Genomic DNA, 21,086 nt, shown 5'->3' on the forward strand with positions numbered 1-21,086 from the left:
CAGTAGCAATACTTTGCTTCACTACTTCTGTGAAGACCTAGGACAGCAACTGCAGATGTCATAGCCAGACGTCCTCTGCGTGTGGGCAGTGCTCCAGAAGAAGCCTTTCCCTTGTAGGTCCAGTAGGTCTCTGAAGAGGATACCAGCTCCTGCTGTCATTGAAACTTATAGCTGTGATGCAACTTGCAATAAAAATGAAAAGCCACAAAAATACATGCACAAAATCCTTTAAAAGACAACCCTGCACAACTCATACAGCAATAGTGCCTGAGTCCAGAGACAGCCCAAAACACAGCCCCTGAGAGGAATAAATTGCTGCATGCAGGGTTATTGTTCCAATGCATTAAAAAACCACACATAGGAGGGGAAGACTGCAGTAAACTCAAAACATTTGAACTGATTCATTTCCATTTCTCACATGAACCATAGGGAGAACCAAAGCCACCTATGTCCCTTGGAGGTGCAACAGAGACCCTATTACTGCTGCTGGAGGAAAGAGGCCTGTGGGTGAGTCCCACCTTGCACCCTGGCACAACAACCAGCACTGGTATAAGACAGACTCGAGCCACAGTGTGGGGCTGGCCCCAAATAAAACTGGTCCAGCCCTCTGTGCTCATAGGCTTCTGAGGCTGCAGGTGCCACAACTTAGTGATGACTATGTCAATTGCTAAATTCCCTGCTGCCCTGAGGTATCCGATCCTTAGCAGCAGATAGGGGTGGTGATAATTTTTCAGCAGACATTTCAGAATTGCAACCACGTGTCTCATATGCAGCAGCCAGATGCCATGGCGGGGGGGAGGGGGGTAGAAGAAAAGAGCTATAAATAAGTAATGCAGGGTTGGGCTACGAAATTCAAAAATTAACGCCCAAGAAATTCTCTCAGCAACAGCATCAACACCAATTCAGCGTTCAGCTGTTTATCCCTCTGAAGTGGCTTCTGCCTCTCACCACAAAAGTAGCGTAGAGCTTGCCTGGCCTCCTGGGTGTTCTTCTCATGTCAGTTCACCTTTGGCTATAAAGAATTAATTATCACTGAGAACGTACAGTCAGGATCTTGGACTCCAGTAATCCCCACAAATAATGACTTCCTCAGCCTCTTTCTGGTCTCAGCATCAGGCCTGTTCCTTACTGTCTGAGCAGACTGGTGGAACAGGGAGGAAGGCATAAGGGACTGCCTCAAAATATTTCTGCTCTTATACTACATGCCCACACTTAGACATCAGAGAACCTAGGGTCACAACAATATCATGCCCACTTGGCACAGGTCTGTGAGAGGATTTACTGGACTCAGAAAATGCCATGAGCTGCTCCTGGGTTTCCAGCAAGGACCCATTCAAACCTACAGAAGCCCTTCTGATTATTGCTCTTTCAGGAAGGAACTCCAACCTCCCTAAACACAGAGGTCCCCAGAAGCCTCTCTTGGAAAAGGCTGCAAGTGTTGTACTCTGCAGGCTCAAAAGCTGCGGTGTCTGCTAAAGAGCTGATCAGCACGACCTTCAGGTGCACAACAGCCACATCTAAAGGGTGGGTGTCTTTCCAAAGGCAGCTTCTCCCACGGCCCCTCTGCCCCAGCCACAGCAGCGCTGGTGAGGTCACCAGTGCTCCAGGGGCAAATGCTCACCACAGTAAGTGGCTCCAAGCCTGCTTCTAACCCCTCCTCTCCCAGGGACAATGCTTTGCCTTGCCCAGCCGCTCCACGTGACACAAGATCTTCCCGTGGGTTTCCCTGCCAGGCAGACAACAAGCAAAGAACACAGTACACGCTCTCACACAGCTCACAGAGGCACCCCAATGTCCAACAGTTTGAAGCCACCAATCTCAACCTATGGCTCCTCTCTGTGGCTCCTTTTAGAGGGACAGACATTTATTCAGTCCTTTATTCATTTTATAGTGCTTCTCCTACTGATTATCATCTTCCAACATGCATAAGCTTTGCAGTGAGCTAGTCACTCTCTTCCTGTGCCAAGGATGCTCTCAAGCTCCTGTCACTAGATGCACCCTGTGTTCTCTTCCTGCCATGCAGCTTTAAATGCTATGGTTACACGTTACTTGAGCTGCATATATTTTTTCCTAAAATAACACAGGTGTCTCTACAGACCTTCACGAGATCTTTGATGCACTCCAGGCATCCTGCTTTTCAGTCAATTATTCAGTAGTATAATTACAATAATTAGAACTTTGTATTTTTTAAGTCTGCACAATTTTTTTTGACTTGTAACAGGATGAGTGGTCAGGTGTGGTGCAGAGCTTAGAGGAAGCTCGGAGAAAAGAGAATGTGTGAGTATGCTAGGAATTAAGCTAGGTCTTGCAGTGTGCCTCTGGAGAAGGGTGTAAGGCCCTCAAAGGAGGAGATAATAGATGGTAAAATTCTGAAAATAGGATGAAGAAGTAGCAGTGGCAGGCTGCAAACCAACCATCTCATTATCTTCTAGAGTTTAGACCTATCTGTAGCACGTGCACAGTGTCTGAGGCCAAGGGCTTGGTTCTTTGCTGGGGCAGCGTTTATACACACGGATGCGTAGATGGGAAAAACTGTTCTGAAAAAACATAGGTATCCTGGACTCGTGGTACAGCCTGTGCTGGGGCCCAGGAATCCTCCACTGTGGCAATAGGGCCCTGGCATATCAGGGAGCAATATATCTTGTGACAAATGTGTTGTCATCACTTGGAAGTATCCTTCCACTGCTACCAGAGCCCTAGAGTCATGGGGTAGATGCTTATTAATTAAGCAAAATAAAATCATTACACACATTTTTAACGCAGTCAGCATTTGAAGTACTATGAACTAAAGAGATAAATAAAAATACTAAAGAGAAAAAACACAGAATATCTTTGAAATAGGTTCCAGGGTCTGAAACAGGATGTTCTCACTGTAAACATATTCCATCATTTAGCAGCAGTGGCCTCACCAGGGAAGCAGCCATGGGACAGGCTCCCTAGATACTAAGCCTCAGGGAAATATTTCTGCAATATCTACAGATGCAGACTAGCAGTAAGGCCACCAGGCAAGACTTGCCCTGAAATCACATTTATGTAATCAAACTGAGGTTAGTAGGGTTGAATAGACTTATAAGTCAGGAGAGAAGGACATCCGTTTCTAGCTGTCAAAGTTACAAGCTAAATTTGACTATCTTGGCCAGAAATGCATGGGAGTTTGGTTAAAATGTTATAGAAAAGTCCAGAGATAGCATGGCAAATGTATGTGTTGGTTATATTGGTAAGCCCAGAGCACTTCTATTTGAGTAGATGACTCTTCTCCAGGTTTAAACCATTGGAACTGAAGGTAACGTTTGGAACAAAGGATCAAGTTTTCCCCTTCACTGTAAAATATCTGAGCTCAGGATTTTTTACTGAAGTCAGACTAGCTGGGTAAGGGTAACTGGGTGATATAATGGTTCCCTGAGCAAAGTGTGACATACAGTAACATCTGAAGTGGAAAATGGTCCATCCTAAAAAAATAAGTCAGAATGACTTCAGAGACAGACACTTTTTATACTAGGTGCAAATCAGACGTGATATTAAATCCATATGGTAAAGGTTAACATGTAAGAAGTATTGCATATTGATTGCAGCTTTTTAGAATTGGCCCATTTTTCATCAGCATTTTATTGGCTTCTCTATAGACAACAACACAGATACAGAATGCCTAACAATTAGCTGCATGAGTAAGTGACAATGCAAGTTTTAAAAAGATAATAATGCCTTCCCTATACTTGTGATGATAATAAAAAGCAAAGATCCCTAATAGCAACATTAATTCCATCTCACGAACGAGGGAAAATTAATGTGGGAAAAAGAAACTATGCAGATCTACCAACAGAATCGTAAAGCTGATAGCAAAATGATCCAGCAGTGGAGGAAAAAGCAAAATCAATAGCAAAAACATATTAATTAGTACCTTCTCCATTCCACTGGATATATATCAGACTTCAGTGCTTGCAAAAGCAGGAAAGCTTACAGTATTTGGGCTCCATTCTGTGTAACTCATCTTTCTATGACTGAGCAATTGTCCCCAAAGGCCAGTAAATTAACCAGAGGGAGACAGAGATGGTAACATTTTTTTCCAAGGACATAAATAGATTGTAAGGTTAGACATCTCCTGGCACTGCTCTCGATAAAACTGTAACACCCTGCTTCTCCCTTATATCAGTATAACAACATCCCAAACTCTGCAGAATACCTTCAGTATGGGAGAACCAAACCTGAGGACAAACCTGCACACTTTCAAGACCGAAATGTGACAGCCAACAAAATAACTTGTGCAGATCCTCAAAATGTCCACCCTGCTTTGCATGGTTTTGGGGGTTGCCTTCAGTTCAGCAATGTAACTGCTGCCTGGGCAAGCGTTAAATTGCTTTCAGGGGCCGTTGAGGTCAGTGCCTCTCGCAGCAAGGAGGAGCAGTCCCCAGCTCTGGGAATTGCTGCGCAGGGTTATCCTCAGGCTGACACAGAGATGTCCACATTGATTTGTGTTTGATTTGCATTTCACAGGCATACCTGTTCAAATGCAAGCAAATGGTCCTCATGGCACAAAACACACGTGGTAAGAAAGGGTATCAGTGAGTGAAACCACATCCTGCAGGGCCACCAGCTGGACCTGTAAATAATCTTGTTAGCTGAAGGGTGCCCGTGCCCGTGCCCGTGCCTTGGAGGCAGTTCTCATACCATACCAGCAGCCCGTACCCACAGCAGCCGAGAGGCTGCGAGGCCTCAGCCTCAGCGCCCGCCAGCAGTGGGGTAAAGACACCCTGTCTGAGCTGGGGAAAGTAGAGCACTGATAGTATTCACACATCGGTGACCTGTGGATTCACACCATGGCATAGTGGTGCTCTCTCTTTTGTTACCTACACTTTTCCCTGCAATTCCAGGCAGTCTTTTTACTTTTTGACTGCTGCTGAGCATTGACGTTTTCGTAAAACTATCTGCTACAGGCAGAGGCCTTTGCTGAGCGGTAATAGCTAGGTCAGAACCTGTCGCTGTGCAAGAAAAGCCGGCAAAAAGAGTCTCTGTGAGCATTGCTTTATGTCCATCAGCACTGAACTTCACCTGCTGTTTTACCACTTGGTCAGTCAGTGTCATGAAAGCCTTCTATAACTCTTCAGACAGCTTTCATTTGTGCTGCCCTGAGTAACTCAGTGTCATCAGGAAGAGATGAAGTTATTTTGGCCAGTTGTCTGAAATGTCTTCTTCTCCCCACAAATATCATTCTGTCAAATAAACAAACCTTCTTCTGTGCTATGTGAGCACACCACTGCAATTAATGGAGGTTAATTGTGTATAACAAACAACCATTCCATGCATTCATTACACTAATGAGATTTCCTTTTTAGTGGATTTATTAGTTGAAAAATACAATTTTGATTACTCAGCTTTTAACTGTAGCAATGTAATGTGCTTGAATTTGGGAACACCTGTAATTCCAACAGAAAATTAAAAACTGCTTTTGAAAGAAAATGGATATTTATCCATGAGTTGCTTCTTTAGACTCCCCTTAGCAAAAGAACAACACAACTACTTTCAAATGAATTAATTTATTAGGTGTTCTGTAATGCATATGTGCAATATTGCGGTTGCACCCACTTGTCACATTGATTATAAAATCTTTTAAAAGTATAACTAAAACAGAGAAAACAATGTGTTTTCCCATGTCACCTTCAGGTTACCATCATGCAGTTAAAATTACCTAGCTTTAACAGCAATGCGGTGGAAGACCCAGTGGGCAGGAACTGTTAAGATACTTCCAATTCTCTCATTTTAAAGTTTTCCCAGCTAAAATAATTTGGCTGATTAAACATTGTCCGGTGAAATTAAAAGACATTTATCTCCAGGCTGGGCTGGGCACTGCTACAACCAGACCACTAAGTCTTGTTAATGTACAGTTACATTATATACTGTTATTCTACTCTCCTGTCACAGCCATGCCTGCAGTGTAGACACACCCTAAATACAAATCTAGTGCTTCGGTGATTAATAAAGCCATTATATAAGGGGAAAAATAGATTCTGGTACACAGGTATCAGCAAGCCATTAGAAATTATTTAAAAAAAATACTTTGACCATGTTCTTTGTCACATAGTCCTAAGCTGATACCATTTTTCACTTCCTGTGAGTATTTGTGCAGCTCTCATTTTGCTTGCAGAAATGTTTGTGCCGATTGCTAATCACTGATGTGTGCCACACACTAAGCTGCTATCCTAACCAAGTCTCCATCGATCCAGGTGTTGTGCAAAGGTCCTTAAGGACACTTTATCCTAAGAATATTAAAGCTAAAAATATTTTAAAAGTGAACACAGAGGTAACAAATTTAACTCTTTCTTACTCACACGGCTTTATGGTTTTTACCTGCCCCTCATTTAGATTACACTTGCTTTAACATTTGGAAATCTGGACCAAATTCCACCTTGTAATTCAAGTACTCCAGTGAGGTTATCCATATGCATGCAAACGGAGCGCTGTGACAATTACCACTTTTCAAAGATACATTAAAGTTACATGATGTCTTATGAGGAAAGCACTTTGTGGTACTTAGTAGAGGAATTTCAGTTTGATGATAAAAGGAGACATATACAGCACAGTGAATAATGAAGGAAATAATGGGAAAGAAAAGATAAGGAGAACCCCGAGCAGAAAGACAGACAAGAGGCCTCAGATACTCCACCATGCCAACAAGCCAGCTCATTCTGAGTCACTTCCTCAGGGCCAGTTTCACTCACCTTATCTAAATAAAGGTATCTTTTGCTTTCAGAGGGGCTTGGCTGTGGGGACTGTGATCCAAGGCGGTCCACAGTGTGGAAAGGCAAAGAATGGCACCTGCATGCTTAGAAGAGCATCTACTTAAAAAACTAAAGTGACTTTGACTGTATATGTAGGTTCTTTTCTGACTTCAGCTGTTTGTGAAGAAATGAAGACTAAGAGCACAGGCATGAGTTATTAAAATATTTGACTACATCTAATAAGATGCTAAACGACATGAGATGTGATGGGAGAAACATCTCTTGACATAGATTCCACCACTGTCACATTTTGATTGAAGAAAGTGAATACCAACTCCAACTCAATTATCTTACTCCAGCAAAAAGCTGCAGCCTTACTCATCTTACTTGATTTGCCTTCTCTTCTTTCCTCGCATGTAGCTCCTTCTCCGTGAAAGGACAGAAGAGCCAGAATACGTAATATATATGGCCAGATGCCCCTTGCCAATCAAATGATACTGTGGTATTTTTACCAAGGACAGGTTCCAATATGCTGTTCCAGATCATTTTACTGGAGAATTAGCTCTAAATATAATCCACTTCTCTCACCTCCCTTCACAAAAGTCTCCCAACCAGTCACATATGTAGGAGTAAAATAAATATGAAACATTACATCATCAGAACAGCTCTTATTAACAGATTACATCCTGAGGGACTCCTGTCACTCTAGAGGGTTTTCAGAGCTAGCATTTCCAAACCAAACCTTTCCCATGTGCCTTGTACAGGCGATACCTTCTGGGTTTAAGGGGCTGGGAACATTTTGCTAATGTCAGTTAAACAGAGTGAAAAACACTTAAGTTATTCCAAAAGTGCAATATTTAGTAGAAGCAAATAAAAAGTTAAAAGTAAAAATTAAAAAAAAATCATAAATCTCTCCTGATTAGGTGATACCTCTTTAATCAGCAAATTACAATCTTGTTTCAGACTGAAGACTGTTGCTATGAAGAGCGTAAGAACAAACTAAATCATCTAGCACTTATTTAAAATGCTGTAATACCAGCAAGCTTATTATAATATAATAGAGCAGTGGAGTAATTAAACTGTGAGATTAATATTTATAGAACATAATCCGTTTTTCCTTATTTAAAATATAATTCAATAACTTGTGTTCCTTAAAAACATCTTCAGCGTCAGTCTAGGGTTTGAAATAAGTCTTTATGAAAAAGTATCAAATCCTGGTAGGAATCTGAGATGATGTTCACTACCTCTCAGAAATCAACTGTAGTGTGATCCCCGCAAGTCTTGTTCTTTAGGAGTGAGATTCACCCTTTCTGATCTTAAGGAGTGAACAAGAGGGAGATTAGGATACGGGTCATAAAATGGTATAAAATAGGTGCTGTGAAAGGGACTTGTATCACTGCCTAGGAAAATGGCTATTCTGTAGGAAGAAACACATTAAATCAACAGAAGTCTGATGTAGAACCTAACTAGGAGAAGGAAGAGGAGGGTATTTTTTCACCAGCAATTCAAAAAACTGTGATACTGACAACCCCTGTGAAGCCATAGCCTCCGAAGATTAAGTGTAAATCTCCAGGATGACTGGTCAATGACAGAAGGACACAGTGACACAAGCCTCCAGGTTTATTTCTTTTTAGATAGTACGCTCTCCGCAGCAGGAGCTATAATTTACTGGATGTTTATACTGTGCAAAGCACAATGATGACCAGACTTGGCTAAGGTCTCTGTGGGCCACTGAAGTACAAATAGCATGTAATAATGACTATTATTTCAGGAACATAGTTAATGCTAGCATCAGTTTAAGTATTGTTTAGTTTAAATATGAGAAAGGTATATGTCATGGTTTCTTTATCTGAGCCAAACTAAGAACAGTGCCCAGATTACAGAAGGAGACATGGAGCTATACAAGATAACAAATCCCTTATGCTCATATTATACTGGATCTCTCTTCTATCAGTAAGTGCTTACAGTATTTTCAGATGCAACTTATTAGTACTGCCAATTCTTAACTTGACATCTTCTGCTTTAATGAGCCCTGCCTCAAACTCCAAAATGCATATATTTTAATTGTAGCATAAATTTTATAATAGGGTGTAGACGTGTTAATTGCTTAGCTGCCCTAATTAGGAAAGCATTTCTTACATTCAAATGTGTATTACTCAATCATTTCATTCTTTGCCTTGTAATTCCCATTTATTTTTACTGTATAGTAAATATTCAAAGTACTTTATAAACTTTGCATCTAACATCACTAACAAAGATATGGTTTTGTTATATAAATGTGTGAGAGAGACCTTTAGTACCCCTGTCTTTGAGGTATATCCTGTTTGTTGGCACCACAAATCTGTTACCAGGTTCTGTAGTGTTCGGCATCTAGTTTCTGTGGTATTAATAGAGCTTCTCAGGCCCCATTCCCAAGATATCTCAGTCTCACTCAGCACCCAAAAGCTGCTTAGCACTGTCCAGGGGAATCCAGATTCTGAACAATTAGCAACATTGCTCTCGGATTAACCTAGGCAAAAAATCAAGCCTCTCCTATCCGGAAATGGCTAGTGACAGCAATGGAACAGACTACAGCCAAACCAAGCCCATTCATAGAGAACAATGATAGGTAGCAGTATACACACAGATGGAGAAAACTGAATACCTGAGATTGAATGAATTATATTCATTACTGTGATTACATGAATGAAATTGAAATTCATTGCTGATATAAAGCTTCTGGCTTCATGAAACTTGCATTTTTGCATCTCAGCAAGCACAGCTCCCCGGCCTTCTCTTTGTGTTCTAGCAAGAAGGCCAAATTTCTTTCTTGTTCATTTATACCATCTGACCAGCTTCTTGGCAATAGCTGTCAGCAGTGGACTTCTCTTGCCTTCATTTCACTAACCGGGACAATTTGCTAAATATCAGTGCAATCAGCTCAAAAAAAATGTTTTAAATTTCATTTTAAAAAGCACTGAATAGAATACAGCATCTACCATGTAATTCCCTTGTACAGTCTATATTAACTGCTCAGTTGTGCTCAGTACTTGTGAAATCCTTGAAATAAAAGTGCATTTCCTTACTGTGGCTTCATTCACACATACTATCTTACCAAGAAGCAAAAGAAAGGCTAGGGAAAATGTGAGCCCCTTGCTAAATGGGGCAGGGGCCTTGGTGACAAAGAACATAGGCAATGACTGAGGCAATGAATGCCTTCTTCACCTGTCTTTACTGGTAAGACTGCCCTTCAGTGATCCCAGGTCCCTGAGACCAGCAGGGAAGTCTGGAGCAAAGACTTACCCTTAGTGGAGGAGAATCAAGTTAGGGAATGCTTAAACAATCTGGACATACACAGGTGCATGGGCCCTGATGGGATGCACCTGCGACTGCTGAGGGAGCTGGCCCATATCACTGTAAAGCCAATCTGGATTATCTTTGAAAGGTCATGGTGACTAGGAGAGGTTCATGAGAACTGGAAGAAAGCAAATGTCACTCCTGTCTTTAAGAAGGGCAAGAAGGAGGATCCAGGGAGCTACAGTCCAGTCAGCCTCACCCCTGTCCCTGGGAAGGTGACAGAGCAACTAATTCTGGATACTACTTCTAGCCATGTAAAGGATAGTAAGATGATCAGGAGTAGCCAGTATGGATTTAAAAAGGGGAAATAGTGCTTAACCAATCTGATGGCCTTCTGTGATGAGATAACTGGCTTGGTGGATGACGGGACACCCGTGCATGTAATCTTTAGTAGACTACATATATAGTAGACTTCAGTAAGTCTCGATAAACAACTTCTGACTTGGTTTCCCCTAACATCCTCATAGACAAACTGATGAAGAAAAGGTGAGATAAGAGGACAGTGAGATGGACTGAAAACTGGATGAACTGTCAAGCTCAGAGGGTTGTGAGGAGCAGCCATACGTCCAGCAGGGTCGATACTGGGACCGGTATTCATTAATGACCTAGATGATGGGACTAAATGCACACTCAGCAAGTTTGCAGATGATACAAAACTGAAGGGAGTGGCTATTACACCAGATGGTTGTGCTGCCATTCAGAGGGTTCTTGACAAGCTGGGGAAATAGGTAGAGAGGAACCTTATGGAGTTTAACAAGGGAAAATGCTAAGTCCTGCACCTAAGGATGAATAACCCCATGCACCAGTACAGACTAGGGCCAACCAGCTGGAAAGCAGTTTTGCAGAAAACAAACTGGGTTTCCCGGTGGACAACAAGTTGACCATGAGCCAGCAATGAGCCCTCATGACAAAGAAGGTAAATGGCATCCTGGGCTGCGTTGGGCAGAACGTTGCCAGCAGGTTGAGGGAGGTGATCCTTCCCCTCCACTCAGCCCTGATGAGGCTATACCTGGAGTGCTGGGCCCCATGCTGGGCTCCCCAATACAAGAGAGACATGGACATACCGGAGTGAGTCCAGTGAAAGATCACAAAGTTGATTAAAGGACTAGAGTGTCTCTCATATAAGGAAAGGCTGAGAGAGCTGAGACTTCAGCCTGGAGAAGAGAAGGCTCAAAGGGAATGCATGTAAATATCTGATAGGAAGATGTAAAGAGGATGGGGCCAGATTTGGTGATGCCCAGTGACAGGACAAGAGGCAATGGGTACAAACTGAAAGACAGGAAATTCCATTTAAACGTGAGAAAAAGCTTTTCACTGTGAGGGTGGTTAAACACTGCAGCAGGCTGCTCAGAAAGGTTGTGGAGTCTCCATCCTTGGAGACAGTCAGAATCCAACTGGACACAGTCTTGAGCAACCTGCTGTAGCTGACTCTGCTTCCACAGGGGGCTAGATGAGGGGAGCAGATGATCTGCAGAGGTGCCTTCCAACCTCAACTATTCTGTGATTCTGTGAAGTTGATTGGGGTTGCCAATGGAACTGAAAACATCTTTGCCCTCTGCCTTGTAAAAATAGCAGTCAACTATGTCAGTTCAGCTTCATTTGTGACCTGGGTAGAGGTTATAACTTTATTTCTCTTCACCTTTATGTCTCCTCTGGCAACACACTGATCATTAAATGCATCTTTTTCATATCTTTAGCAAAGACTTTTTACTGAAAATGTTATTTTGACTTAGGTGAACGATGCAAAAGTGTACTTCCAGGCATAAGTCTGAAATGAAAATCAGGAATTCACTTTGATGTTCACAATGCCTTTGGTCCTTTACTTGTAAATATCCATACAAAATTGTTTTTCTCTATAAAGACAATCAAGTTCATTGTGAAGGTATTTGCACTTTTATAAACAAGAAGATAGACAGTCATCTAATTATAGAACATAAACAATGGCATGGCACTTCAGTGGCTATTCCAACATCAGATATAATAAGAATAAATGGATGACAATATAGTATTACAGCATTCAGGATAAAGGGTGTGGCTTGCACTCATTTCTGCCATTATATAAATCTATATACCACATTTATTGCATTTCAATTATTTAAATGGATTTCTCCATCCTCAGTGACTAATTTGAATAGAGAAGATTCCTATTCCTATATCATATGGGTGACACTAGAGAGGAAATGGCGATTCTGATTTCAGAAAAGGCACAGTCTGTGCCAGACCAGATTCTGTAATAGAACTTAATATTTAGCAGCCCCATATATCTCTTAGTTTTCTTTTTAACTTTCTGACTGAATTCTTTCCTTTTTTTTCCCCCCTCGTCTGAAATAATCAGTCATATCCTGCATGTGAACCTGGAGGGAGCATCAGTTGGAGCATATCCGTTTAGCTGTTCAACTGAAAAAGTAGTCCTGCATGTAGACCCATTCCAAAAATCAGTTCTTTGTGTCTTATAGAAGATAATGTAGACACCTAATGGTTTGTGGCTTGCATCTTGAAGAAGTAGTACCTGCCGTGTCTGACACTATTTTATGTTCACAATAAAGATGTATGAGGCTGCAAATTTGGGTAGGGACTAAACTTTATTTCTTCACTTGAGCCATATGAAGTGGACAAGGAAAACAGAGAACTCTACAGAACTGCTATGCAGCAAGGGACTGTGTCTGCCCTCGTGACTGTTTTTTTTTTTCCTCCATTGCCACTATTTCATAATGAGCTGGATGTTTAAAGGTGCACAAGAGGGGACTGATTTGTCAAATTCTTCTTCTGTGTATAATATGCTTTACAGATTGTCCTTTTGACAGGTAGAAGCTTCTGTGCACTCCAAGGCTTCCTTTTCCCCTTTATTTAGGAATTCTTGGTTTTAATATCAGAATATTAACTATTGCAACCATGATATATATGGTATCAGTCTTGGATATAATATAAAAGGAACGTGTAAAGAAGAGACTGCAGGCAAATTAATGCATGCTGTCAGTCCAAACTCACTGTTGTCAGACATTTATACCCTTTATCTAAATTATATTAATTTTTGACTGTCTGTAAAACCAGTCTGACAGATTACTGGGTTCATGCAATAATTGTATTTTCTTTTAATTAAAGGCCTTGTGAAAGCAATGGTAAAGCAAAAGTCACATGACAAGAAAGTGGTGTTTTTCTAGCCACTTTTGTTCTGCATATTTCTGGCAGGTTTTTTCACCACATTCCACATCAAGTAACACAACAGCAAGCAAAAGGCCATGCAGGCATTTAATCTGTGACTGCTGAGGGCACACAACTCCCAGCTGAAAGCTCTGCAAACATTCTCAGTCATATGCTTCCACTCCAGAGAGTTGCCATTTGAGACTCTTCAAAGTCTAAGTTAGATTCATTTCAAAATAAAGCACTTTTTGACACTAAATAAAACCAACTCTGATCTTTATTGAATTATACAAAGTGCTGCAAAAAAGAAGAAAAATGATGATGGCTTGAAAACTTATTCTTGTCTCATCTGAAAACAGTTACAGGGAGTAGACTAAACTTTCCGAGGGATGGCATGTAAAAATACTCTCTGTCCAATGTATAATTTGGATAGATCTACATAAATGTATATACCACCTCTGTTAATGCATGAAACACAGCTAGAATAAGACTGATACCAGTGAGAAAGAAGGAGGAACAAGACACTGAAGAAAGGGAGCAGGGCTACAAAATGAAAGGAATAAAAGACAGACAGACTCCTAATTTTTCTCATCCAAGAAGAAAAGAGCGATACAAATGATTTTCTCAAATGGTTTCCAGCAGTTTTTCCACCACAGAGGAAGGTGCTTTGTTTGACTTTGCTCTACGCATTGAGATCGTTCACTTAAACCAACACACAAATATGGAAAGCAATTATTTTCATGAAACGTGCTTCAAATAGTGAAATACTATTGACCATAACTCATATCTCATTATATACACATTGCAAAAGTGCAATTAATCATATGTAAACATTATAGGTGTCAACATTAAAAATCTATATAAATGCCTGTGCAAGTAATTGCTGTATTCAAAGCATTCCCTCAGTTAAGAAAAAACAACACCTAAGGAATAGTACAGTGATCTTATCTTCTCTCAAAGGCAAAACTGTAAAGATTTTAGTGGCAACGCTGTCACTCTAATAAATGTAGCCTGCCTGAACTAAACACATGACAATATACATACAGCATGAACTTTTAAATAAAAGTTAGCTTGTTTCCCACAAAAAGATAAGACGTTTGTCTCCCTTTTCTTGCGCCTTCTGGTACTTTTTAACTCCTGAATGCCAAGAAGTAGAAAAAGCATTTAATAATAAAAATGACTCTCTTATATAGCAAATAATAGCAATGCCTCTGACACCAAATCTTAGACAAGAATCTGGCCCAAAAGAGGACCCTATTAGAAATCATACTACTTTCAACCATAAGAAGAGAAATACAGCCCCTGGTTTTGCTTCTCAGTCCTAGGAGTAGAAACAAAAATACAAATTCCAGGGGCAACAAGAACAGGAAAGCTCCAAGGATAAGGAACTAGACTGCCTTCACCTCTTCCTTTCACAGTGTTATAATAATCTGTTACTGCTATTATCCTAAGGATGTGCCTATTGCCGGGCAGCATACAGTCCTTGACACAACACAGTTTGAAAAAAACCACTGCAGTTTACCAGGGGCAGAAGATGCTGAGAGTAATGAAGTGAAAGGACAGTCCTTGCTACCCATGCGTTTATCCCTATACTTTATCTGCATTATTTTTAGAACACCTGAGAACTTAGCGTTTGTATGTTCCTTGAAAAAGGAAATGTATATAAACATACTGAAAACATTTTCCTGGTCATCTGAAAGATAGACACTATTAGATGGGTTTTGATTTAGGTTACAAAATGGATTAGATATTTCCATATCAGGGAAAGACTGTAATGATCAAGGCATATCTACGTTGCTGCCTGTGATAGCAATGCAATCTAGCTAGTTTAGCTGCAGCAGTATAGATCTCACTTGGTGCTAATTGCTTCTTGGGTGGGTTTGGCAGCCCAGGCTGAACTCTGAGCTGCTACCACTGAGCTGCAAACAACAGCTGTGAGAGTTAATTTCAAATTGGCTTGAACATCCTTCCAGTATATTGCTGCAACTGCAGTGGCTTTAGGATACTGTTTAGGGAGGGTTGAATAATAACAGGAAGCATGCTATTACACCTAAAATAATGATTAGTGTACAATAGATGAATGGGTGCTTTTTATTTACTCTTTCACGTAAAACAAGCAAAAGAGAAAACAAATTCACCTAGCACAGACTTTTGTACACAAGGCATAATTAGCTGACAGAGTTCCTCTCCAATACACATTACTGCGGCCAACAGATCAGTAGAATTTCAAAAAACAGTAGACATTGATATAAACTATAAGAAGAGCATAAATAAGAGAACTCACACATAAGCATTGAAAAACAGTAAGGCTAAGAGGTAACAGCAAAAACGCTCTTTGAACTGTTAGGATTTGGGGAAAAGTTTACACTACAGATGTTATATTTCATAATTGTCTCTTATACCATTTTCTAAATTGTTTGGAACTGGCTAGTATCATAAACTGGCTAGTATCATAAACTAGCCACTACTATATTGGAATAGATGAGTTCCTGGTATAGGGTTTGATACAGGGAGTGCTAGTGATGCTGGGAATGGTCATCACAGTTGCTCTGCAAGCATTCCCCAGATACGAAGCAAGTCTAGAGATGCTGCTTGTAACATAACTCTCCTTTTGTCCTGAGATGTTGAGTAGTGATACACTCAACAGCTCACTCTTTTACTGTATTGTTCCTGTGGTCTTTAAAGGTCTGAATCTGCCTTTCTATCTTTCTGGCAGCGCTTTTTCCTCATTGCTTGCATGAGTTGTTCCATTTCATTATCTACCGGCATAGTAAATCTTTCTTGTTTTGACAGGGACTGTTCTGTTACAATTACCTGCTGTCACTGAGGTTCAAGCGAAGGTACTGCCAGCTGGACAGAGCTGTAAAACAACACGAGTGAATTCCCTAGTGTTAAATTCTTTCAAAATACAGGAAGCAATTATACATCTCTGCATAGTGTTTAGAGGAGTGTTCATATTACAATGAGACAGTCAGCCTGAGGTTGCGGGCAGACAGAGCCTTTATTCTTCCCAAACTTCAAAGATTGACACTTTTATCATGTTTAAAAACTCTTCATTTCCTCTGGAAAATCTGTAATGTATAGCTGATAATTGCATATATGAAATGTTAAAATGGCAGTATGAAGATGTATTTCATGTGATAGTTAGCCATAAAACAACATGGGGATAATATGCTCAAAATCTTTCAAGAACAATATTCCATATCATTGTTACAAGGGGGAACAAAAAGTTCACACATATACTACAGACAGCAGAATTTACAGAAAGTCTACGGTCTTCTGATGTGTTGAGCATCTCCTATCTCAGCTAAATTGAATAAGAATGAGAAGTGAATAGAAACCTTATTGGAGCTTACGAGCACTACAGCTCAGCACCCACAAACATGCAGCAGAAAGGGAGAACATACAGGGAGATGTCAGCATGGGCTCATGCATGTCACCAGCCAAGGGATGGACAAGGAATTCCCAAACACATCTATACACCCTTCTGGAGAGAGGGTCTGTGATTGAGCGTGCAGGTCCACCAGAGCTGGACTGCCAGAGAAAAGGGTCAGGACATGTGGGACACCTACCACCTCCCTAGAGATTTGTTCACTCACTGAAAAAAAGATGATATAGTCCTATTTTAAGAAGCCAATAACTTCAGCATAGTATTTCAAAGTTACCTTTCAAAAGATGCCTAGAGCAAATCTGGAGTTCCTCATAACCCCAAAGTCTCCTTTAAGAAAAAAGTAATTTCAGATATAATATGGTAATTGAGGCTAATTGCAATTTAGTACATGTAGCATGGGTAGTACTTATTGTCAAAGGGATCTTAGTTATATAAATTACCTTTATTTGCCTTAACAAGGCATAGAAACCTGTTTTGACACTTTTTGTAACTAGTTTCTCGTGAGCTAGTAAAACCTAGAAATAATCATTAGTATCTGAAAAATGAAAATTAATTTCTTACTAGATTGTTCCTTCTAAAAGGTTACCTGTTAATCATAATTACAGTATCCTTTTACTTTTGCAGAATATACAGTACAAATAGAAAAAAAATCCTTCTCCAAAGAAATTTAGTTTTCATGGAACCCTAAAGAGATTCCCGTAATTTTCTATCACAGTCACCGCAAATTTTACTCTTGAAGACTATTGTTAGATCGATCCGTTTTTTCTTTCATCTATATGTTCCTAACAGATGAGCTGGTTTTGTAGCCCCTCATAAACTTTCAAATTACACTCCTATATACTCTCTTGCTTCATCATCTGGTGCTTTGGGACACCACTGCTGTTAGCTTAGTTAAAAAGAAAACTATTATTCAGATGAGCTAGAACTATCTTGTCTTCAAACAGTAAACAGTAGCTTACAAAACAAATTTGCATTACACTCAATATTTAGCTTAAGCATTCAATACCACGCAATACAAGCTCAAACACATTCAATTTACCAATATATGGAAGAAATTATTTTCAGAGAAGAAAAGTGAAATTTCCATAAGAAGTCTTGGCTATCCTGTCCTAATGAAAACGGTTTTGGTGGGTTTTTTATAGTCTGATTCATCACTGCCTGCCCCTTATATCACTACCAAGTGAATACAAGCAACTATTCTCAGGAGTAGCATTTAACTGCTACTTTATATGGTATAAATAATTGCATAGGTAGGGAATAACAGTGGACTTTAAGCTAGACTTGTCTTTTTTTTTAGACAAAGAAATTTATTGCAGTTTCTCCCTGGAATGCATGACCCAATAATAAGATATAAGGATAAGCAGACAAATTCACCTGTAACTCCTAAAAGCAATTAGGGTACCTAAGGGTACTAATTGCCAGGATAATTCTAGTGATGCTCTAGTGATGCTCAGGAGATAATAGATTTAAGGGTAACAACTGCTGTGTCTTTAAAAGATACAGCGTATACCCCAAGCCTAAAGCTACCAGCCAGTTTGGGGGAAAATACGGAGGTAGTGGTATCCTTGCCTACAAAGCAAAGAGAGTGCAGGGGGCAGACTAAATCTTGCTGTTTCCCCAGCCCTGCATACTTGTTAACTGTGGTTAATAATTGGCCTAAATTATTTGGATCTATTTTCTAACTAACATTTTCATGATGATAGTAATCTTTATAGAGCAGGCTACAATTTCAAAAGGTATACCACGAGTAACTATTAACACTGCAGCCTATGTTGCTATTCCAGAGGGAATGATGGGCTTACTCGAGAAAAACATTGTCAAATAGGAAGAAAAGACGGTCTAATCCGTCAGCATCTTCATCTCTTTCTCAGAGATAAAAGACATGCACTGAAAAGGCCAGTTTGGGTCTGTTAATTCAGAGACTGCAGTAAGCTAGATCTCCCCGCGATAAGGATGGGAGATTAAGCTATGACAAGGAACCACACAGCAAAGCCAGTCACTGTATGCATGATGACTTTACCTGAGTAAAGCCTCCATTTATTTAAATAAAAATCCTTACAGAGACAAAGGTTTTAGGCATTCTTTTATTAGAATTTCTTTATTTCAGGCTAAACCTGTGACCTACAAATTACAGTTCCCACACTCGGGTCCTAAGAATCTTTGGAGAGGAAATTTCCCCTTTCTGGCTGATTGATGGACCTCTCCGCATCCTAGCAAAAATAACATCCAGACAACCTCATGTTCACAAAGGCCTGAACAACACTACGGTGCTGAAAGGAGGCTGATAGTGAAAGCGAAAAAAAATCAGGCATTTTTTATACACTCCAAAAGTAAAAAATATAACTTTTTATTATAATAGAAGCATTCTCATTGAGATATTCCTCTTCTTGTTTCAAATACTTATTAGTTGGAATATAGGAAACTAAGTACACGTTTTTTATAAATCAAATAGATAGCGCTGCATTTATAAGAACTAATGATGCAGTGCTGTTATTTCCCTAATAGTGAGCATTGTTTTAATTTTGAATAATTTTATATCTAAATATGAACTGTAACTTAGTAAGTCTCTTGACTAGATTGCAATTTTATTTTCCAAAATAAACTACCAATTGTTTTAGAATCTGATTCAGCTACTATTGAACTATTTGCAGTATTTTAAATACATGTTTTTACACGAGATTTCATTTCATATGGGCATGTAACATAAGGAAATAAAGCCCTGCACCCTTTTCTGTCTCTTTTGGCTGAACCATTAGGTGATAGGTATGATTCCCTGCATCCACGTCTGGATGAAACCATGTAATCAAACTACCACACCACAAGGAGTCTAGATTCCCAGGCAAGTTACCAATGTCAGCCTAAAGTGAATTTGCCACTGTTAGAGTTCCCTTTGCAATCCTGCCACAGTATAGATGAGACAGGGGCAACAATTTTGAAACACAGCATTGTTAATTCAATTTCCTGAAAGATACATGATATTCGGGAAAATGAACACACACAGTGACTGGCCTAGACGTACATCTGCTTGCCCTGGCTTAATCTCTCGACCATTAGCTCCAGGAGATCGACCCTCTCCCCATCTCTGAATTAACATACTGTTACACTCGGTATGTATGCCTCCCTCCCTGTGTCTCTCTCTGCGTGGATACCAGCTTCCATTTACCGCCAATCTAGTTCTTATTCCTGGGGTCAGAATTTGTGAGTTTTAGCATTCGCTTTGATCTCAAGCGTTAGCCTGGGGAAGAGTAAACATTCCTAGCCTGGATGAAGTCAAGCATGCGTTTTCTTCCTCACTAGATGTTCTGCTACTTTTTTTGTAGGGAGTGATATCTTTTCCATTGTTTCATCTCCTGTGCCATTTTTCTTTACTGGCCTCTTCTGATTTAACTCTTGGATATGAGGTATATTAATAGTGAAGAGATAACCTGCAAAGCTTCTGATATCATAGAGATATCATAAATATTACTTGCACCTCCCTCACTCTGTCCATTAGAGATATTCATCATGGTATCTTCAGTGACACCATACATGTACATCACCACTGAGGCTGTTAGACAAGAAAATCCCCACGTTTAATAGACAAAGCAGAAAAAAGAAAATAGTATGAACACAAACTTCCATACTTTCTACAAACTTCCATTACTGCCAGCTAAAGATTTTGAGATGATGTCATAACACATACATCACAATATTTGGATAAGCAAGGCTTGCAGCAATCTTCCTACCAAATAGCCACAGAGCATACATATATGAATATCATTTTGACAGCATTCTGGGCTGGAGGAAAAACCAAGATTTTTCTAACGCTCATCAGAAAGCAATTGGCTTTTCAAGCACTGAGTTTCACTCGTGGGGTTTTATTTGGATATCTTTGTCGGTTTCAGTATTTTGCCATTGCGCATTGATACAAACAACTTATTTTATGCATATTTCAAGTTTTGTCTTTTTTCATTGTGAAATTAACTAGTCTGATACCAAATTTTAAATGATATGGTTTTATCTCTGTGTAAACAGGATTTCTCAGTAAAGTAAACCGGAATGCAGTCATGGAAGGAAATTATTTTAGTAATGGCAATTCTCAGTTGAATTGGTCTGCTCCCTTTATAGATTGAGTCACCAAATCTTTGTAGACGAATGTAAGTTTTTGCTCTTGTAAGTACCGCATACATCTCTGGGAGCCTAACCTGGGGTGTCTTTATGAATCATCAGACTTCATGATTCGCCATGAGACCCATTAACTGCATTTCAAATTTAAAAATCCTGCTGCTGATCACTCACAAGCTACAGAAAACACACTCTTAACTTGTAGGATATATTTCCTAAGCTGGCATCTGGCAAACCAATACATTTGACATAGAAATGACAGAGGCAGCCCACCTGGAGCCCCCTTGTCACAGATTTTATAGGCTTGTTTCAGATTAGAACCACAGTGTCCCAATAGTACTTTTGGCCTGAGGTTGCTTGAATATGAGGAAGCTGGTGGTGTCCATCAGTTCAGATCACTA

Source organism: Struthio camelus, chromosome 1, assembly GCF_040807025.1.
Source record: "Struthio camelus isolate bStrCam1 chromosome 1, bStrCam1.hap1, whole genome shotgun sequence".
In the NCBI taxonomy this organism is placed as follows: domain Eukaryota; kingdom Metazoa; phylum Chordata; class Aves; order Struthioniformes; family Struthionidae; genus Struthio; species Struthio camelus.